The following is a 20,780-nucleotide window of genomic DNA, read 5'->3' as shown; positions in this document are numbered from 1 at the left end:
AAAGTCACTTAACTGCTCTGTGCCTCAGTCTCCTCATTTGTAAAGTGGGGAGTCAGTAAATGTTCTCCCTCCTGCTTAGATCATGAGCCCAAATGGGGTCAGAGACTGTGTCTGTCCTGATTATCTTATATCTACCTCAGTACTTAGAACACTTAGTGCTTAATACATAATTATTATTATTGTTGTTGTTGTTAAATCTTTCTTTGGGAATCTCTCTCAGTGGGTAAGAATCCTTTCCCTGCTGGGAGAGAGTAATTCCAATCAGATTCATGGGAAGATGAGGCAACTTCTAAATTAAGGAGTGTTCGTTTTGGGAGAGATATTAACGCAGAGGCTGTCTGAGGTTTCAAGAAATTCAGCTTCTGCTGGGGCTTCCCTGAAGAGCCTTTCTGAAGGTCAAGGCAATTGTTTTATATGTGTAGTCGTCATTTGTGCTTGAAGTTGCCACGGACAGCCAAGTTGACCTCTGAGATCATGCATGAGATTAAACAGTATAGAACCACACTGCACACATACAGATTGTCCCTGGTTGTACTATTGTGTTTGCTGCCTGCAGCATCAGACGCTGATTTTGCTTTTGCCTTCTTGTCTCATGTTCCTTATGAAGCCTGTGCTTGAGAAAATCCATCCCATCCTTGATCGCGGGACACCATGCAAACCTATCCATGACAGTTGACTCCTTGGTATCAGTTAAGATGCAACCTGGTCTGAGCCTTTATTTTACTTCTGCCTTTATCATTCATTTAATCGTCTTTATTAAGTGCTTACTGTGTGCGGAGCATTGTGCTAGGCGCTTGATCTTGATCTTGACCTCACTCGTCACAGGTCTCTCCTCAAAGTTTCCAATGGTTGCCCACCTCCTTCTTTATAGTACCGAAACTCCTTGCCATTGGCTTCAGGCTCTCCCCCAGCTTTCTCCATTTTACATATTGCTCTCTTCAGCCATTACCTGCCACATCACACCCTTCATTGTTCCCCAGGCCCCCTCCTAACTGTACCCAGCTCTAGTCTTGCCACCTTCCCACCTCTGGCTCCCGCTGTCCCTCGACTCTTTCCTATTCCTCAAATCTGCCACCTTTCAGCCCTCATCTCTTTCACAACCCGACTAGAATCCCACCACTATCAACAGTCCTTCCCCATTTAAGCTCCCCAGCTGAATCCTACTCAGCCCCTCCAGCACGTACCTATTTATGTATGTCCTCCTCAGTGTTTTCATGGTGCTTGTTAAGCACTGTAATAAGCCCTGGGGTGGATACGAGATGGTCAATTTGGACACAGTCTCTGTCCTATCTGGAGCTTCCAGTCTAAGTAGAAGAAAGTAAAATATAATCCCCATTTTACAGAGGTGACTGAGGCACAGAAAATTTAGGTGACTTGCCACAGGTCACACAACAGACTAGTGGCAGAGTGGAGTTTAGAACCCAGGTCCTCAGATTTCCTGGCCTGGGCTCTTTCCAATAGTCTGTACTGTTTCCCAGTAAATTCATAATTAGATTAACTTACTGGCTTTGTGTATGTTTCTGTGTCTTCCTTCCACATTTGAGTGTAAGGTCCTTTGGGCAAGGATTGTATTGTGTGCTTCTCCTGTACTACCAAAGTGCTTAGTACAGTACACTGCTTTCAATAGAGGTTGAAAAAATACCATTACTCTTCATCTTCCGCCTTCTCTTCCTTCTCCTACTAGCACAGTGTCTACCAAAATAGAAGTATAATAGTAAACTGAAAGCCAGAGACAGTGAGAAGAGCTGAGAAAGGAATGTGAAGTCATTAGAATGAGATTGAAGCCTGTTTCACTACATTTGTGAGTTTTCCCGAGGAGTAGAGTTCCTCTTTAAACTGCCTTGACGCAGGCGTGTGGGAAAGGTTACAGTGAATTTGCCCTCACATAAGAATCACTTTAGAGAAAATAATAACCCTGCCATGAGAAAATGATTTTGAAGCATGAGAAAGCCGAAACACTGTTCAAGGATGTGTCAGATCTATTTTCTGAATTTCCTTATTCATATTTTCTAGTATAGGTAAAACTTATGGTTTCAAGAATTTATTATAGTGCCGAGGGGCACCCTTTCATCCAACTATCATTGATTATGAGTCCTTCTGGGGTCCATTTTATGTGCAATTGGGAGTAATTGACTTCAAGTGCTTTCTCTGCATGAAATGTGCTGATTTTGGACTTGGTATCAGTGCAGCATTTTGAGTATTCTAGATACTGTAGAAAGTAAATCATACTTCAAGTATAAAATGATAAAAATGATAAAATCAACATGTTCCCTACAGAGAAGATTTATTTTGAACTCTAATATTGACGTGGCCCTTTAAAGTATGGAGAACTGCAACCTCGACTGCCTCAATTGAAGGGCGTCTAAATAGACCCATTTGGACAGCTAGGCAATTGTAAGCGCAACTGGGTCCAAGGTGAAAAATGTGATTGAAGTGCTGTAGATGTTTGGGAAAAACAAGTTAAGGGAGATTGAATCACCATTGCTCTCTGTTTGCTTCCTGAGTTATTAATGCCATAGGGCCTTCCTGTTATGTTTATCTGTCTACGCCTAGAGTTTTTGAAGACTGACAAAAAGATCTGAGTTGGGGTTTTTTTTTTTTTTTGTTTTTTTTAAATGGCATTTGTTAAGCATTTAGTATGTGCCAGACTCTGTAACAAGCACTGGGGTATATACAAAATAATCATGTTGGACACAGATTCTGTCCTACATGGGGCTCGCAGTCTAAATAGTAGTTCTGTTTCACAAGAAGAAATTCAGAAACATTTCTACTTCCTCCTTGGTGCTAAATCTGAGAGGTCTTGCCTTTCCTATGGAGAGGCCTTTGAAATGACCAGTGTGCCTCTCAACAGAAAGATGTTAAGAGCTAGTGTTTACCTTATACAGACCATCCGGCTTCTAATAGCCATTTGTTCTGGGAAGTGCCACATCATAATATTAGTTATGGTATTTGCTAAGCATTTAGTATGCCTCTGAACTAAGTGCTGGGGTACAGCAAAGATAATCAGGTCAGATCCGGTCTCTGTCCCACATGTGGATCACAGTCCAAGTGGGAGAGAGAATAGGTATTTAATGATGAATAAACTGAGGCATAGAGAAGTGATGCACATAGTAAGTGCTCAATAAATATCATTGAATGAATGATTTATCCAAGGTCACACAGCAGGCAAGTGGCAGAGCCAAGATTAGACCACACTCCCACGCTCTTTCTAATAGGCCACACTGCTCAATTTTTAATCATTCTCTCTATTTTTGTGCTGAAAAGTCATAAGATTATCCAAGCACTATGAACCTGATTTGTCACATTACTCTTTTTTGGTGATGCTCTCTGCTTTCCTCCTGTCAAAGGTGCATTTATACCCATCTCTCACTCAGTTTCAACAAAAACACTGGATGCTTTTATATCTGTTTTATTTTTTACCACTGAACCCCCCAGATCCACAGCTCAGATGTGGTGCAAGTGAAAGCTCTGGACCAAGTGGGGTGCTCCAGGGATTTCCCCCTGGAGAAATGCTCTGGAACAGCCCCAAATTTCCACAAAATTTACATCACACTGAATGCCCAAAAGATGCATGTAATGCTGTGTGCTTCCTCTTCGACTGTTTCTGGGGGACCCTTCAGTGGGTACTGCAGCTGCCCATAAATCAGTGGAATTTACTGAGTGCTTACTATAATAATAATAATTGTGGTATTTGTTAAGCTCTTACTATGTGCCAGGGGCTGTACTAAGCCCTTGAGTGGCTACAAGCAAATCGGGTTGGATACAGTCCCTGTTCCACATGAGGCTCACAATCTAAATCCCAATTTTACAGATGAGATAACTGAGGCACAGAGAAATGAAGCAACTTGTCCAAGGTCATCTAGACAAGTGGGAGAGTCAGGATTAGAACCCAGGACCTTCTGACTCCCAGGCCTGGGCTCTATCCACTAGTCCTTGCTGCTTCTCAGTGCAGAGTACTGTATTTAGTGCTTGGGAGAGTAGACTATGACAGAATTAGAGACACGTTCCCTGCCCATAACAAGCTGCAGTGGGAATTATATTGTTGAATGAAACTACTGTATTCTGTTAAATCAGAAATGTAGTTAGAGATCATTTCGGATCATGGTTGCCACGGAGTTTAAACTTCTAATAGAAATTCATTTCATGGGCAGATGCTACTGTGTAGCCAGAAGTAATTCAGTTTCAAAACTGGCTCCTTTTTGAAAGTGGCGGATGCAGATGATTTCAGATTTAAGGCATCCATTGCCAGGTTGGACAGAGAATATCAGAATTTCAGATCTGTTACATACTCTCCTTCAAACTCCTGAAGGAATGATTCACCTAATTAAGATTGGGTCTATATAAAGCAAGGGTATCCAAGAATCTTGAATTAAATGTATTTTTCCAATTCTGTTATGTGTACAAGGTCTATAATGAAACAAAGGAAGAAAGTAAACACATTATTTGGTTGCGGGTGCCTAGCCGTTGGATCAAATGGCTGGAAACTGAAAGTCCCCAGTTGCATCAGTAATGAAATGCAGACCAATAGCAGGAAAGCAAAACAGGACTTTCCCAGCTCTGAGGTGTGGGGAGGGGAGGAGAGACAAGCAGAGAAGTGAGAGGACAGAAGGACATTAGGCCATGAGGACTGTGAGAAATGCAGGAGCAAGTGTCCTAATCAGGCATTTGGTCCTCCCGGTGGTGGTACCAAGGGTGCTTGACAGTTTCCCCTCCTTTTTATCTATCTTCATGATTCGGGAAGCCGAAAGTGCAGGTTTCAACTTGACAGATGTTAGGTGCGCTTGAACAAATCCACCTCCAGTGGATAATAGATACAGTCTTCTACTATGTAAGCTCGTTGTGGGTAGGGAATGTGTCTGTTTATTGTTATATTGTATTCTCCCAAGGGCTTAGTACAGTGTTTTGCACACAGTAAGCACCCAATAAATACGATTGAATAAATGCGTAATGCATTCTTAGTCCTCCCCCATCTTCTGTACTGCAATCCTCTGCTGAGAAGCTGACTCTGCTCATATCAATCCATCAATAGTATTTATTGAGTGCTTACTGTGGGTAGAGCACAGTACTAAAGTCCTGGAAAAGTACAGTACAATGAGCTTACCATTTAGAAACTCAGACCCAAGATGTTTGGTGTCAGAAAGAAACTCATTTAAAAATCCCCATCCTCCATACACACCTTCTTAGCCTTGGGATTTTTTCTCCTAACATCTTGTGTACAGAGTAAAAAGCTCCATCTCTAGATATGCTTTTGTCCTCAGTGGGTAAAGCATATTTGTGACAAGCAGCAAGATTTTTAGATTAAGACAATGGATAAGGGTACCATGTTATAAACAACTGCTATCCATTTGACTCGGTACCCACAGAAAGGGAGAAGAAGCTAAAGTTGGTCATTTATCCATCAGAGCTGGCTGAGAGATTCTTCGTTTTTATTCAGTAGTATTTATTGAGCGCTTACTATGTGCAGAGCACTGTACTAAGCGCTTGGAATGAACAAGTCGGCAACAGATAGAGACAGTCCCTGCCGTTTGACGGGCTTACAGTTTTCATTCCTCATTGGAATTTGTGTAATTTATTGTCCAATTTCTCAGTGAGAAAGATAATTAACCTTTAGTAGCTCATACAGCAGCTTATTTAAAACATTTATTAATAAAAATAATAATAGTAATAATGGTATTTAAGTACTATGTGCCAGGCACTGTTCTAAGCATTGAAGTAGATACAAAATAATCAGGTTGGACAAAATCCCTGTACCTCACAGGGCTCACACTCTTAATCCCCATTCTACAGATGAGGGAACGGAGGCACAGAGACATTAAGTGACTTGCCCAAGGTCACACAGACAAGTGTCAGAGCCAAGATTGAAACCCATGACCTTTTGATTCCCAGGCCTGTGCTTTATTCATTCAATAGTATTTATTGAGCGCTTACTATGTGCAGGGCACTGTATTAAGCACTTTATCCACTAGGCCATGCTGAGGGGATGACAAATGGGATGGAATGAATGGACCCAGATTAATATCAATGAGAACAGCCCAGAACCTGGATTTCAGCAACTGGCAGAACAAGTAGAAAGTCACTTTCCAACCCGAGACCAGTTCACGTCCAACAGAGGCCTGATGTAGGGTTGCAAAGGCCAAGGGATGGCCTCCTTCTGGGAGTGACGGGAACCTAGAACTGCCAATCAGAGGGAATCTATGGGGCACTCCATCTTTTGTGCATCCAGAATCTACGATGGAAATTATTCTGGTAAGTCTCAATTGCTTCCACATTGTTTGGCTAAGTCCCAAGCCCACTTTTCTTCCCCTTCTCCCTGTCATGCTATTCCTTTCATATCCTGCTCTCTGTGGGGTTCCTACAGTATCCAATAAAGTACAGAGATATGAAATGTGGGATAGGCATTTTTTCCATAATTCTTTTCCTCAGGCACTGCCTTAGCCAGACTTCTTGGTTCAGGTGTTGAAGCAGTGCAGAACTCTGTAGGTCAACTGTTCTCTGTTGCCTACTTCCCGCTGAGCTTCTCCTGTAGTTAGACCCTAGTTTGTCCCATATCTCTCTCCCAGATTGTTTGGTTTGAAAACACAATTTCAAGCCTCCTCTCCCTTTGCCCTCACACTATTTCATGAACCCCAGGGTAAACCCAAGCTGCTTCTTCCCCTCCTCCCTTTCCTCTCACCTCCTCTTTCTCCCTTTTCCAAAAGGTCAGGGGAATTGCTTTATGGAGGCAAGAAGTACAGTTTGCTGATCTGTGTTTATAGCACTCCTTTGTATTTTGAAATAATCAAGGATTGACAATACCAAGCTCCTTCTGGATCTTCTGATTGAGAAATGGTGGGTGAGAGAGCAGTTGACATTGGGAGAACCCAACAGGATGTTCCACAAGCCAAGTAGTGAACCTTGAACTCCTGTGGCAGAGTGGTCAGCTTTTTTAGCTTAAGCTGCTTGATGATTCTTAATTGGCATCAAATCTGATATTATTACTATTAATAATAATCATATTTATTGAGCACTTACCATGGGCAAAACACTCTATAAGTGCTTGGGAAAGTACAAAACACCATCAAACACATTGCTTGCCCACAACGAGCTCACAGTGTAGAGAGGGAGGTGAATATAAATAAATAGATAGTTGGCAGTTTTTAGTGAAAACCTTTCTATTTGCATTGTGCACTTTGTGTAGCAAGCCTTTCCCAAATAGCCTATTTCTGAATTTCAAGTCAGGCAGTCAATTCATCCAACAGCTCATTACCTGGGGTGCCAAGTTTCTGTGATTAAGATATGGACATGGAGCCTGTAGTATTTACCGGAAAACCTCTGAGGTTGTGCCTCTTCCTAGCATTGCACTTTGTGGCATTTGTTCTGTCAAAACAGCGCTACAACATCTAATTGGAGTTGAAGGTCTTAGCACCATGCTTTGCTCACAAAAGGTTCTCAATAAATACTATTGATTGACTCACTTTCGATTGTTGGCTAATATCTGCATTCTCCATTTTTTTAAGATAATAATACTAATTCTGGTATTTGATAAGTGCTTACTATGTGCCAGGATCCCACCACATTACACCCTTTTAAATAAAGGGTTAAATATTATAATTTTTCACTTTACAGTTGGAGAGATTGAACAATGGAGAGGGTTAAACCCAAGATCGTACATCTGAACATCAGAGTAGGGAGAAGTTTCTTGATTCCAGGTCATGTGTTCAATGCACTAGAATTGATTGTCTCTGAGTTATTCAGTTCATTCATGTGGATTTCCGGAACAGTTATTGTTCTCTGATCCTGTGGCTCTTACTGATTCTGATTCTGATTCTGACCATGGCTAGAGAAGAATTGGCATAATACCAGATGATCTGCAGTCATAGGGTTAAAATGGGAACTGTTTTTTATCCTTATACATAAAACTGTCCAGCTCCTAGAAAATTTCATCTAATAGCCATCCTGATGTGATCATCCTCTAAAGTCTTAGGAATAGGAAAAAAAAAAGAAATCCTCCTAATGTGAATATTTTAGAAGTTCTATAGAATAAACTCAATTTCCCACTTTCTGTGGTGATTGTTGAGCTGGCATAATGGTGCCCAGGAGTTCTTATTGTTGAAAAAATTTATCCAAATGTATGAACTATTCCCTGGGAGTTAGTTAAGATCAGTAGTCCCGACACTACGGCCTGCCCAGCCCAGTATTAATAATAATAATGGTATTTAAGAGCTTACTATTTACCAAGCACTGTTCTAAGTGCTGGGGTAGATACAAGGTAATCAGGTTGTCCCACGTGGGGCTCACAATCTTCATCCCCATTTGACAGATGACAGAACTGAGGTCCAGAGAAGTTAAGTGACTTGCCCAAAGTCACCCAGTTGACAAGTGGAAGAGTTGGGATTCGAACCCATGACCTCTGACTCCCAAGCCCATGCTCTTTCCACTAAGCCACACTGCTTCTGTTGCTGACAATGGGGACAAAGGTTGCATGGAAGAACAGAGCGATGCTGCTCTCTTTAACAGTCATTTTAACGGCTATGGAAGGACAATGTAATATCTGGAACATTCCCTAATAATAATAATTATGGTATTTGATAATAGCTTACTTTGTGCGAGGCACTGTACTAAGCACTGGAGTAGATACAAGGGAATTGGATTGGATATAGTTCCTGTCCCATACAGGGCTCACAATCTTAATCCCCATTTTCCAGGTAACTGAGGTAACTGAGGCCCAGTGAAGTGACTTACCCAAGATCACACAGCAGACATGAGGTAGAGCAGACATGATTAGAACCCAGGTCCTTCTGACTCCCAGGCCTGTGCTTTATCCATCAAGCCGTGTTGTTTCTCCGAGTAATTCCTAATGGATATCTTCTCCCTTTCTAGACTGTGAGCTTCTTGTGGGCAGGGAAAGTGTCCACCAACTATGTTCTATTGTGGTCTCCCAAGTGCTTAGTATAATGCTCTGCAAATAGTAAGTGCTTAGTAAATATGATTAATCATCCGTTAATTTACCCAATCAATCAGTATTACTTATGGCATGCCCACAGTGAACGGAGCTACTGAGTTTTTGAATGGTAGAATGGAAATTAAAGGCAAAGTATAGGCCCGTGATTATCTCAGAACAAAATGTGGGGGACAAGGAAGCTAAAGTTATTTTAAACTTGTGGGAGCAGGAGGAAAAACATAGTTATGACTAGTTTTAGCGAGAGTATAGCAAGGGGAAATGAATAGAGGAAGCAGTGGAAAGAGCACAGGTGGCGGAAGTGAGAAGATCTAGGTTTGAATCCCAGATCTGCTGTGAGGCATTGGGGAAGTTACTTAACCTCTCTGAACTCCAGTTAACTCATTTGTAAAAAAAAGGATGAAATAGAATGTGAGCCTCATGAGGGACAGGGATTGGGTCTGATGTCAAAACCCCAGCACCTTAGCAGTGTGTGTGACGTAGTAAGCACTTTTCATTCAATAGTATTTATTGAGCGCTTACTATGTGCAGAGCACTGTACTAAGCGCTTGGGATGAACAAGTCGGCAACAGATAGAGACAGTCCCTGCCGTTTGACGGGCTTACAGTCTAATCGGGGGAGACGGACAGACAAGAACAATGGCACTAAACAGCGTCAAGGGGAAGAACATCTCGTAAAAACAATGGCAACTAAATAGAATCAAGGCGATGTACAATTCATTAACAAAATAAATAGGGTAACGAAAATATATACAGTTGAGCGGACGAGTACAGTGCTGTGGGGATGGGAAGGGAGAGGTAGAGGAGCAGAGGGAAAAGGGGAAAATGAGGCTTTAGCTGCGGAGAGGTAAAGGGGGGATGGCAGAGGGAGTAGAGGGGGAAGAGGAGCTCAGTCTGGGAACGCCTCTTGGAGGAGGTGATTTTTAAGTAAGGTTTTGAAGAGGGAAAGAGAATCAGTTTGGCGGAGGTGAGGAGGGAGGGCGTTCCAGGACCGCGGGAGGACGTGACCCAGGGGTCGACGGTGGGATAGGCGAGACCGAGGGACGGCGAGGAGGTGGGCGGCGGAGGAGCGGAGCGTGCGGGGTGGGCGGTAGAAAGAGAGAAGGGAGGAGAGGTAGGAAGGGGCAAGGTGATGGAGAGCCTTGAAGCCTAGAGTGAGGAGTTTTTGTTTGGAGCGGAGGTCGATAGGCAACCACTGGAGTTGTTTAAGAAGGGGAGTGACATGCCCAGATCGTTTCTGCAGGAAGATGAGCCGGGCAGCGGAGTGAAGAATAGACCGGAGCGGGGCGAGAGAGGAGGAAGGGAGGTCAGAGAGAAGGCTGACACAGTAGTCTAGCCGGGATATAACGAGGGCCCGTAATAGTAAGGTAGCCGTTTGGGTGGAGAGGAAAGGGCAGATCTTGGCGATATTGTAGAGATGAAACCGGCAGGTCTTGGTAACGGATAGGATGTGTGGGGTTGTTAGATGCTATCAATATTATTATTACTAGAATATGTAAATAGATATATCCATGAGTGTTAAGGATGGCTGTTGGAAATTAATTGGGGAAGGCTTCCTGGAGGAGGTAGGATTTCAGACGGGGAAAGCTGTGGTGGCAGATTTGAGGAAGGAGTGGGTTCCAGGCAGGGAAGAGGCACTAGAGGAGCGGAGTGTGCGGATTGAGTTGTAGTAGGGGGTCAGTGAGAAGTCAGCACCCAGAAGCAGCTGAAGGAACTAAGACAACTTTCCAAGTGCCTGAGAGATGACTCCTTAGCAACCAGGAGAATCCAGCTCATTTTTGTTTGAATTTGGATTTTTCCCCCCCATTAAAAGTGCATACAGAGTCTATTCCCCTGAGAAGATTCAGGGTGTGGAAACTTTTGAGGTATCGTTCATCCAATTTTGACTCTTCTCTAGTCAAAAATAACTATATTTATTCTTTAACTGGAAAAAAATTGTTTCCCTACCCTCAGAGCAAAATGATGTTAGCTCAAATTTTTGGAAACCATCACTGATGTTCGATATTTACTCAAGCAGTGCACTATGTTGTCCTGAAAAGTGAGGATACAATAAGCTGGAAGAGTGGTAACACCATTTTAAAGGCTCCAGTGAAAGGATCCTTTGCAGTGAACTAGGACTTAGAAGAGTTAGGAGGTGATGGCAGCAGATAGAGCGGCTTTTCCTAGGACAATTGAAATGGGATGGTTCTTCTAGAATCTACGCTCTGAAAAGATAGTGATACCAAGGAGGAGAATCCAAAACATCTTCAGCTTTGTCATAAAGTGAACTTCTCAGCATGGCAAAGGACTATCTTTTTGGTCATGCATAGGTATTTCAGCCCCATCCACCCATAAAATACAGTCTAATAACCAGTGCAATATTTTTGACCTTGAAGGACAGCAAAATAATTATTTAACAATCAAAGCTGTTGTGAAGCAGCGTGGCTCAGTGGAAAGAGCACGGGCTTTGGAGTCAGAGGTTATAGGTTCGAATCCCAGCTCGGCCACTTGTCAGCTCTATGACTTTGGGCAAGTCACTGAACTTCTCAGTGCCTCAGTTCCCTCATCTGTAAAATGGGGATTAAGACGGTGAGCCCCACCTGGGACAACCTGATTCCCCTGTGTCTACCCCAGCGCTTAGAACAGTGCTCGGCACATAGTAAGCGCTTAACAAATACCAACATTATTATTCTTTAGAAGGTCTGGGTGATTGAAAAATAGGATTTTAATCTGTAGTGAAGCTATTGCCTTCTGTAAAATGAAAGTTGTAGTATGAAGATTGGTTCTCATATGATAGGCCACTTTGCATTTTTTTGAGAAGTGACTTTATGAAGCTGAAAGACCCTTCAAATTTTTAATCCTTCAATGATTTGGTTGAAAAAGCAATAGTTAGTGTAGGAAATTAGAAAGGGTTAATTCACACCAGGCATGCTCTCTAAATAGGAACATGCTTGAAGTCTAATGTTTACCATTAACCTTTAGACTCTAAGTTTTTTGAGGGCAGGGATTGTGTCTACCAACTGAATTGTACTCAATCAAGTGCTTACTATAGTGCTCTACACCCAGTCAGTGATCAAACACGGTTGATTAGGATGAGGATCAAATTTTTCCTACGTTAACCGGCATGCAAGGGAGTGCTCTCCCCCCACAGTCCTCCCCTTCACCCAGATGACTTGCTCAGTACCCCTGAGAACGAGGGCCTGGCATCCAGTGTTCTGCACAGAGTGATTGCCTGAACAATACAGATGCCTGACTGTCACTCCCTCTCCCCCTGAGGAGAGTCCTGTGAGGTAAGAGGCCAGAATTTGGAGAAAGCAAAACAGAATAAGCCGAGGTTAGTGCTGCCTCCAGCCTCCTCCATTGCCTCCCCATTTTCCAGCTGGCCTGGTTGGAACCTAGCTGAGTGCTACAATGCCTGCTTGGGTGGGAAGAGAGGGGAGAAACAGTCTCCTCTCTGCACCCATGTGAACTGGTTCACTCTCTTCTTTGGGCTGGGATTCAAGCACACGGAAGCATTTCTCCACACTGCTTGTCAACAAATGTTCTAGCATCTATATGGTATAATATGGCCTGTGTGCTAAAATAATAGCCGTGGGAAGGGAAATGTTAAACAAGACAATGATCTGAAGAATGCTGTTGGATATTGAACTTGCTGAACACTAATAGTATTGTGGATAAAATCGTACCATGTCGAATCTTTGCCCAAAGTTGGGACTGCACCCAATCACTCTTCTGTGGTTTCAGAAAGTTTATTTGTTTTCATTTTTTTCTTGCCCCGGCCCCTACCTGTTTTGGGTCTTACAAAGGATTGGGTGCCAGAATAATGCGCCCTGAACTGTGCCAAGTTGAAGAAAACTGATTACTAGATCAGGACTTACCCTGTGGTCTAGAGCAGTAATATTAAAGAGGATGGTATGTATTAAACGCTTACTATGTGCAGATCACTGTGCAAACTGGGGTACACCCAAGATGATCAAATTGAGCGCAGTCCTTGACCCACCTAGGGCTCACAATCTAAAAGGGAGAAAGAGCAGGTATTTTATTGGGTTCCTACCTATTTTGCAGATGAGGAAATTGAGGCCCTGAGAAGTTGTTGTCCCCAAGGTTACAAAGCAGCAAAGTAGTTAGGCCAGTACTAGAACCTGGGTCTCATGATTCCCACGTTCCTGCTTTTTCCACTAGGCCATGCTGCCTCCTCTTCTTATATACCTCTCCCCATTTCAGTTTTTCATTTATAAAATAGGATTTCAAAGGCCACATTGCTTCTGAATTTTTCAAGCTAAAAAACAATCTGGTTTGCCTGAGTTCTCCCAGAAACAGGAAATATGAATTTTTATTTGGATAATTCAGAGCAGGCTGTCTGCATCATCCTTATTGACACCTAATTTCCAAGCCAAAGTGTGACCATGGGTTCAGTTTCCCTGAAGTAAAATTCACCACTCTTCTGGAGAGGTTGAACAAGTAGCCATTTGCTGAAATCCAGTGCTTTCTCAATAAGCCTACACAAATACTAACTTGGGGTATTATTGTTCAATTTCAAAATATGTTTTTCTTATTTCTAGTCTGTTTAAAACCACAAAGTACTGAAGTTTCTCAAAGAAAACCCAATCAAATATGGTTCTGATTCCAAAGAGGTTTGGGTAAAGGTGGCTAACTGTCTGAACTCTGAGATGATATTTGAGGTTTTTTCATTGCTACTTAAAATAATCCCATTGTGTGTTAATATCCAAAAAAGTTGACATTAACTGTTCCAGATCACTGGCTTCTGAGTTCCATCATCCAATTCTGCTCAGTGCTGGGGAAGACATAGCTCCAGATCTATTTTTAGATTGTAAAGGTCAGCAATAGGTGTCCTTGTACCAAGTTGCCGTTAACAGTGAGTTCTTTGGTATAGAGTCTGAAAGCAAACTGTCCACAAGAATTCTCTTAAGGTTTTATTAAGATGGCACATATTTAGATGCAGGTGACTATCTGGGGAAGAGTGGAGTTCCTGTGTGTGTGTAGAAGTTAGTTTAAAATTTGTAAGAGCTGTTGCCCAGAGCACAAACCTACCTGACACCAATATTCCATGTTCCTGAGCAACAAGCTTGTAAATACACTGTGGGTGGTAGCGTTCTAATGCTGAAAGTGGTTCAGCCCAGAACCTCCCTGATGAGCTAGGCACTGTATTGCATTTGCCCATGACACAGACATTTCTCCCAAGGAGCTCATCTTCTGAAGGGTCACGGTACTACAGCGTTATGCCAACAAGCACTGATCATTATTTTTTTGAAGTATTAGAGTAATAAGGTAGAGATTATATGCATCAAAATTAAGTTACTGTGAGATCTGCATGTCTAGAATGGAAGTAAAAATATTTTATCTGATTTGGAAATAGCCACTTGTCTACTTAGAAAAGTTGTGGAGTTGTGATCTACTTTGTGACCCATCAGAAATCTGAGAGTGAGAAGCAGCGTGGCCTAATGGGAAGAGAGTGGGTTTGGGAATCAGAGGCCTGGTTTCTAATCCCGGCTCTGCCAATTGCTTGTTGTGACCTTGGCCAAGTCACTAAACTTCTCTGTGCCTCAGTTATCCTGTGAATCCCATGTAGGATGGGGCCTGTCTATTCTAATTAATATCTACCACGGTGCTTAGAACTGTGTTTAACCCATAGTAACCACTTAATACCATAAAAAGTGGACATGTATGTAATAAAATGTCTGTTATATAGCATTTTATAGTCTGTGTTATGGTTCAGATGGCACAAGTGTGTCATCTGGTCTCACATCATGCTACTCAAGTTCAGCCTGCCTTTCCAATCTTTTTGATGCTGTCTTTTTTTCTTGTGTGACATGGAGACTGAGCACATTGAAGTCATGTCATGTTAAAAATGCAGAGATGCAGAAGCTGCATGCTTAGGTCAAAGACACAAGGCAGATGCCCTGGGGATGGAGGACCCTGGGGCCCTTCAGCCTTCTGCTGGCTGTGGAGCTGTTGGGGGAGGGGTGGCAGCCGGCCATATAAGGACAACACCAACCCCAATAGCCATTTGCTTTGAATTGACAGTTAAGCTAATGGCTGTTGCAGCTGGTGTCCAATTTTTGTTTGCTACAAATGGATGCTGTAGGGCACAGACAGTATAACCCCTGATGGAGGTGAATTTAAGGAATTTTGAGCCATATGATGTGTTCTTACAGCACAACTTAAAAAAAATCTACAATGAACCTCTGCTACTCACCCAGTGGAAGAAAGTATTCATGTAGGGTCAATAAAATGGTGTTGGTTTGATTCAGTCAAACATGACATTTAGCTATTTATTAAGAGCTGATAAGGTGGAGAGTAGAGGACTGCTGGATGGATTTGAGGAGAATCCTCACCTACATCCTCTTGGTCCAATGGAAGTGTAACAAAATGTCTGCCATGTTTTAATGGTATTGGTTAAGCACTTACTATGTGTCAAACAGTGTTCTAAATGCTGGTGTAGGTGCAGGTTAATTAGGTTGGATATAGCCCCTCTCCCTCATGGGGCTCACAGTCTGTGTAGGAGGGAGAATTTAATCCCCATTGTACAATCGAGGAAACTAAGGATACAGAAGTTGTGACTTGCCCAAGGTCACACAACAAGCAGCTGGCAGAGCTGGGTTTAGAACCCAGATCCTCTGACTCCCATGCCTATGCTTTTTCCACTAGACCACCCTGCTTCCCCACTGGGGAAGTTGGGGCTGCATTTCTAGAAATACTTGGTAAGGAGGGCCCCCTCTCTTGGAGATTTCAGTAACGATTATAGTGCCTTTCTCCATGAGTTTTTGTCATCTTCATCCAGAGTCCAATGATGTAGCAACGCAGACCCCTCCCTGCGTTCATTTGACGGATGATTAATCACATCTTGAGCCGTTGGTTGTAAACCTACAACAGCAGCGGGAGGAGGAATACACAGAAGTGAAATAATATTTCAGGTTTAACACATTATAATTAGTTTCCCACAGGCTTAATCCAGTGTCTTTTACTCTAATAGGAAGCCAGTAGCTGGGGTACCATTTAATTATTTGCTAACTGTGATGCAGTGCACCTTGCAAACATCTCCTAGCTTTCCCACCCCTGCAGATAGTAGCAGAGGGCAAGACGTGGGAACCTTTCGTAGATTAAGCAATGTAGCAGCATCATTTTCAAACTCGCCAAGAGGACATTCCATCCCCTAGGCTATTGATCTCAGCCATTGTCTAGAGATGGGAGGGTCCCATTGGAACCCAGAGTGTAGACTTCTTTGTCATTTCTTCTTTTTTTTACTTTTGAACAGTTGGAAGCATTTCAGCCTGGGAGAAACATTTCCTCTGGGTCAAAGCATTGCAATGATTTGGTAAAATTTGTGTTTTGTTGTTTTTTTCCCCTTGCTGGCTAGTTTTGGTCGACTTTGCTCACTTAAGCGATAAAGTGGCTTTGTGGGATCAACTTGTTTATATCACCCCAGCCAAATGAGTGAGTTTGGATGCTCTTATTGGAAAATCCCAGCTGGATTCTAGTAGAAACACCACCTTTGTGGGCCCAGTTGGAGAACTTGTGGGAATGGGCAGAGTTGCATTAAAGTGGTTCTGTTCTCCACCCATCCTGGAATAAGGCCAAGAGCATCATGGAGACAGGGTAGTTAGCTTTGAGGAGTGATGGAACTTTGTGGTTTCCTCTCCAGCTGTTCTTTAATCTGAATCAGTTTGGCTTGGGAACCCTCTTTTTTTAATGGTACTTAACCAGCGCTTACTATGTACCAAGCACTCTACTAAATTCTGGGTAGGTCCAAGATAATCAGGTTGCTCCCAATCCCTGTTCTACTTAAGGCTCACAATCTAAGTAGAGAGGCATAGGATTTAATCCCCATTTTGCATATGAGAGAACCAAGGCACCGAGAATTTAAGTGACTCGCTCAAGATGGCAGAGCTAGGATTAGAACCCAGGTCCCCCGACTCCCAGGACCATACTCTTTCCACTTGGCCTTGCTGCTTAGTAGCACTTGTGGGTTTACATCCTTTCTCAGTCTTGCACTTAAGAGGAATGTTCTCCTCAGTGGGGTATGCTTGGTGGAATGGGTGGAGGTGGTTGGGGAGAAGTATGGAGGACAAGTAGAGGCACTGCCCTGAGAAAGGGCAGAAGCTCAAAAATCGTATTCTCAACTCAGTGGATTCAATCTTAATAGATGCAAAATTTAATGACATTATATAGAGTGGTGAAGAAAGCTCCTTGTTGAGGCTGAAATGGCTTGCAGGCCTGAACTGAATGTGGGTGGTACAACATGCTTCACCATGTTGGTACGATTAGCCAGGTATGTTTGCATGTGCCTGATAATGTTACTTTACCGAGTTCCTCAAGGCAAAATGTTAATTCACTCTACAATATTAGGCTCCATGTTTTGGGGATGCATCTCTCACTGAGGCATCTGAGGGACCAAAAAGAAGCCAAATTAACTCTAGTCTCCATTTAATTTGTCCCTATGAGGAAAATTTAGTATGAGGAGGGGAACAAGACATGAGATCTTGCCTCTCTCAAATTGCTGTCAAAAAGGAAGGAAGGTGGGGCTCTGCAGCTGTTTTTAACATTAATAATAAGAATGGCATTTGTTAAGTGCTTACTATGTTCTAGGCACTGGGGTAGATACAAGATAATCAAGTCCTACATGGGGCTCACAGTCTAAATAGGAGGGAGAATGGGTATTGAATCCCTATTTTGCAGATGAGGGAACTGAGGGACAAAGAAGTTAAGTGACTTGTCCAAGGTCACACAGCACGTAAGAGGTGGAACGGGGATTAGAACCCAGTTCCTTAATGGGGAAGGGAGTGGTCGACCCCCAGAGAGTGAATTAGAAATTCTGAATAGCTGTTCAAAGAAGCAGGTGACTTTCAGGACTTTAGAAGCAGAAATATTGTCTTTTATATGCCTAATTAGTCTCCACTCTTTTTTTTAGTACTTGTCAAGCACTTACTTTGTGGCAATCACTACTGGCTTTAAAGCTCTCCATCACCTTGCCCCTTCTTACCTCACATCGCTTCTCACCTTCTACATCCCAGTTCACACACTCCGCTCCTCTGGTGCTAACCTTCTCAGTGTGCCTCGATCTCGCCTGTCTCTCTGTCGACCCCTGGCCCACTTCCTACCTCTGGCCTGGAACGCCCTCCCCCTCATATCTGTCAAACAGTCACTCTCTTCCCCCCCCTTCACAGCTCTACTAAAGGCTCACCTCCTCCAAGAGGCCTTCCCAGACTAAGCCCCCCTTTTCCTCAGCTCCTCCTCCCTTCCGCGTCACCTCGACTCTCTCCCTTTGCTCTTCCCCCCACAACCCCACAGCACTTACATATATTTGTATATAGCTATAATTCTATTTATATTCCTGTTCACTTATTTTGATGCGTATATATCTATAATTCTATTTATTCATATTGACTGCTGTTTACTTGTTTTAATGTCTGTCTTCCCCCTTCTAGACTGTAAGCCTAGTGTCGGCAGGGATTGTTGCTCTTTATTACTGTATCGTACTTGCCAAGCACTAAGTACAGTGTTATGCACACAGTAAGTGCTCAATAAATACGATTGAATGAACAATTGAATGACGAGTACAGGAAGACGCTAGCTAAACCTTTACATAAGGCCTATGGGGAGAAGAGGCCCCTCCCAGTAGGACCCCCCAGAGACTTTCTCTGCTATGGAGATAGGTGGGGTGTGGCCCAGAACCTCATCTTCAGAGGATCATACCCCTTCAGAGGGACCATTCCTCCCAAGAGCAGCCCATCCCCAGAGCAGCACCGTCCCCAGCCGATCTGTCTGATTTTCTCTTCTATAATCTCTTGCCACCTTAAGAGTACCAGAATTGTACTTCTCTTTCTATGAAGATGGGTAAAGTTAGCATGGAAACCTGCACCAACCAGGGCTACTTGACCTCCGCCGCAGTTCTGGGACCCCTCTGAGTTACACCTGGAGAGTTTCCAGTACTCTACCAGACTCGACTGTGGGAGGGAGAGTCACGCAGAGGCATATCCCTTCCATTCTAAGCTTGGGCAGTTGCTAGCGAGGGGAAGGCAATCTGCCATGTCAAAACTCTCCTGTGCTGGGCAGCAGCAACATGGGAGAGAGTTGAGGGCGGAGACTCAAGTTTACTGTTTGGAAGGAGGCAGTGGTAAACCGCATCCATATTTTGACCAAGAAAACTCTATGGATCCACTACCAGAACGATGGCAGATGGAGGTGGGGCTTTCTGGGAGAGATGTGTCCATGGGGTCATATGAGTCGGAGACGACTCAGTGGCATAAGACTAAGACAAGATAGTTTGGGGAAATTTTCCTATAGCTGTACTTTAAACATCCATCTTCCCCGCTAATTTGTAAGATCCTCAAGGGGAGGGGTCAAGTCTACCCAAATCTATTATGCTGAGCTCTCCGGGTGCTGAGTACAATGCTGTACACAAAGTAAGAGCTCAAATGCCATTGGCCTTTCATGCCTTCAGCGCGTACCCAAAATCACCTCCTCACTAGACCTGCAGAAAAACCCCTATACAAGGAGAATCTGAAAGTTTTTGTATTGATCACATCTGAAGCCTTTTGAAGCCTGCGGTTTGTCCTCCAGGAAGAATTTGCAGGCAATTTTTTTTTTATTGGTATTAAAGTGCTTACTATGTGCTGGGCACTGTGTGAAGCTCTGAGGAAGATACAGGCTAATCAGGTTGGACACAGTCCATGTCTCAAGTGGGTCTCACAGTCTTATTCCCTATTTTAGATGTGATGTAACAGAGACAGAGGGAAAGGAAGTGACTTGCCCAAGGTCACACAGCAGACAGGCGACAGAGCTGGGATTAGAACCCAGGTCCCTGTGACTCACAAGCCCATGCTCTATCTACTTGCGCATCCTGCTTCCCTTTCTGAGTTTTTAGAAGCTTGAGTGACCAGAAGACCCGAGGATGTTACCCTGCTTGTTGCTCAGGCAAGCAAACACCACAGAGCTCCCTGTCTGCTCGTATCCATGGACATTTCCCATCTTGTCTAGGATCAAAGCCATTTGTAACTTGGACAGTTCTTTCTCCTGCATCAACAGTCCTCCTGATTCAAACCAGGCTTGGTCAAGTGTTGTGTCCTGAAACCCACATGCATGAAACCCATAAAATCGGTGACTTGTGATGAACAGCGACGATTTGAACTTTCTACTGCCTGAAAGACCAATTCAGATGAAGAAAACATGTCTCCTGGGAGTGAGCTATCTGGGCTGCTTCCCAGATCCCCACAGAGCCCAGGAGGAAAGGCCCCAGGGCTTTAAGGGGTCTGTGATTCAGCCATTGTTGTGCTCCTCCTGCTTTAATTCCTTCTGGACTTTATTAAACTCTTTGAAAAATAAGTTTGATTCAACTCCCTGTGCAGTAGACACCCAAGCACATGCCAGCCTCTTCTTAGAAAACAGTAGACTTAAAGGCAGGATGGGCAGAACGACTAATCTTGGAAACAAAGATTTCACATTCCTTTTTATCTTTGTTTCAGTGTTCATGGTGTGTTGCAACCCCACGAATTCACAGAGGGATTTAATTTAAAGAACCTTCCCAGATGATGTTTCATCCCCACGACTGGGAAAGGGAGAGGTGAGTGTTTGGCATGTAATTGATACCTGGTCGGATCGAGCTCAGGCTGTTCGGTAACGAATGCTATAATGGATGCTGCTGGGACCGTGCTCCCCGGGGGCTGGATTGGAAAGGTCTGCGCTTCTCTGGATTTTCCCAGTTCTGGTTGATTGCATTGTCTTTCGGACTCAGCCTGATCCTTTTCACATCCCTTCTGCTCAAGTAAAACTTCACTTCAGCCTCTATATCTTCTCCCTCTCCTGACCTGGAAGCCTGGCCAAGCCCTGGGTCCAGAGCACCCTTC

At 43.5% G+C, this 20,780-nt stretch overlaps 1 long non-coding RNA gene across 1 annotated transcript in view; it reads left to right on the top strand.

Moving 5' to 3' along the window:
* Positions 1–20,489, top strand: part of LOC114813332 — a 151,251-nt gene extending 130,762 nt beyond the window's left edge. The window contains exon 3 of the long non-coding RNA XR_003761052.2: positions 20,400–20,489. This is a non-coding gene — a long non-coding RNA (uncharacterized LOC114813332). The remainder of the gene's footprint in view (positions 1–20,399) is intronic.
* The last annotated feature ends 291 nt before the right edge of the window (positions 20,490–20,780 follow it).

This window comes from Ornithorhynchus anatinus, chromosome 7 (assembly GCF_004115215.2).
Source record: "Ornithorhynchus anatinus isolate Pmale09 chromosome 7, mOrnAna1.pri.v4, whole genome shotgun sequence".
In the NCBI taxonomy this organism is placed as follows: domain Eukaryota; kingdom Metazoa; phylum Chordata; class Mammalia; order Monotremata; family Ornithorhynchidae; genus Ornithorhynchus; species Ornithorhynchus anatinus.
Note: the sequence above shows the minus strand (reverse complement) of the source record. Positions and strands in the feature narration are given on the sequence as shown.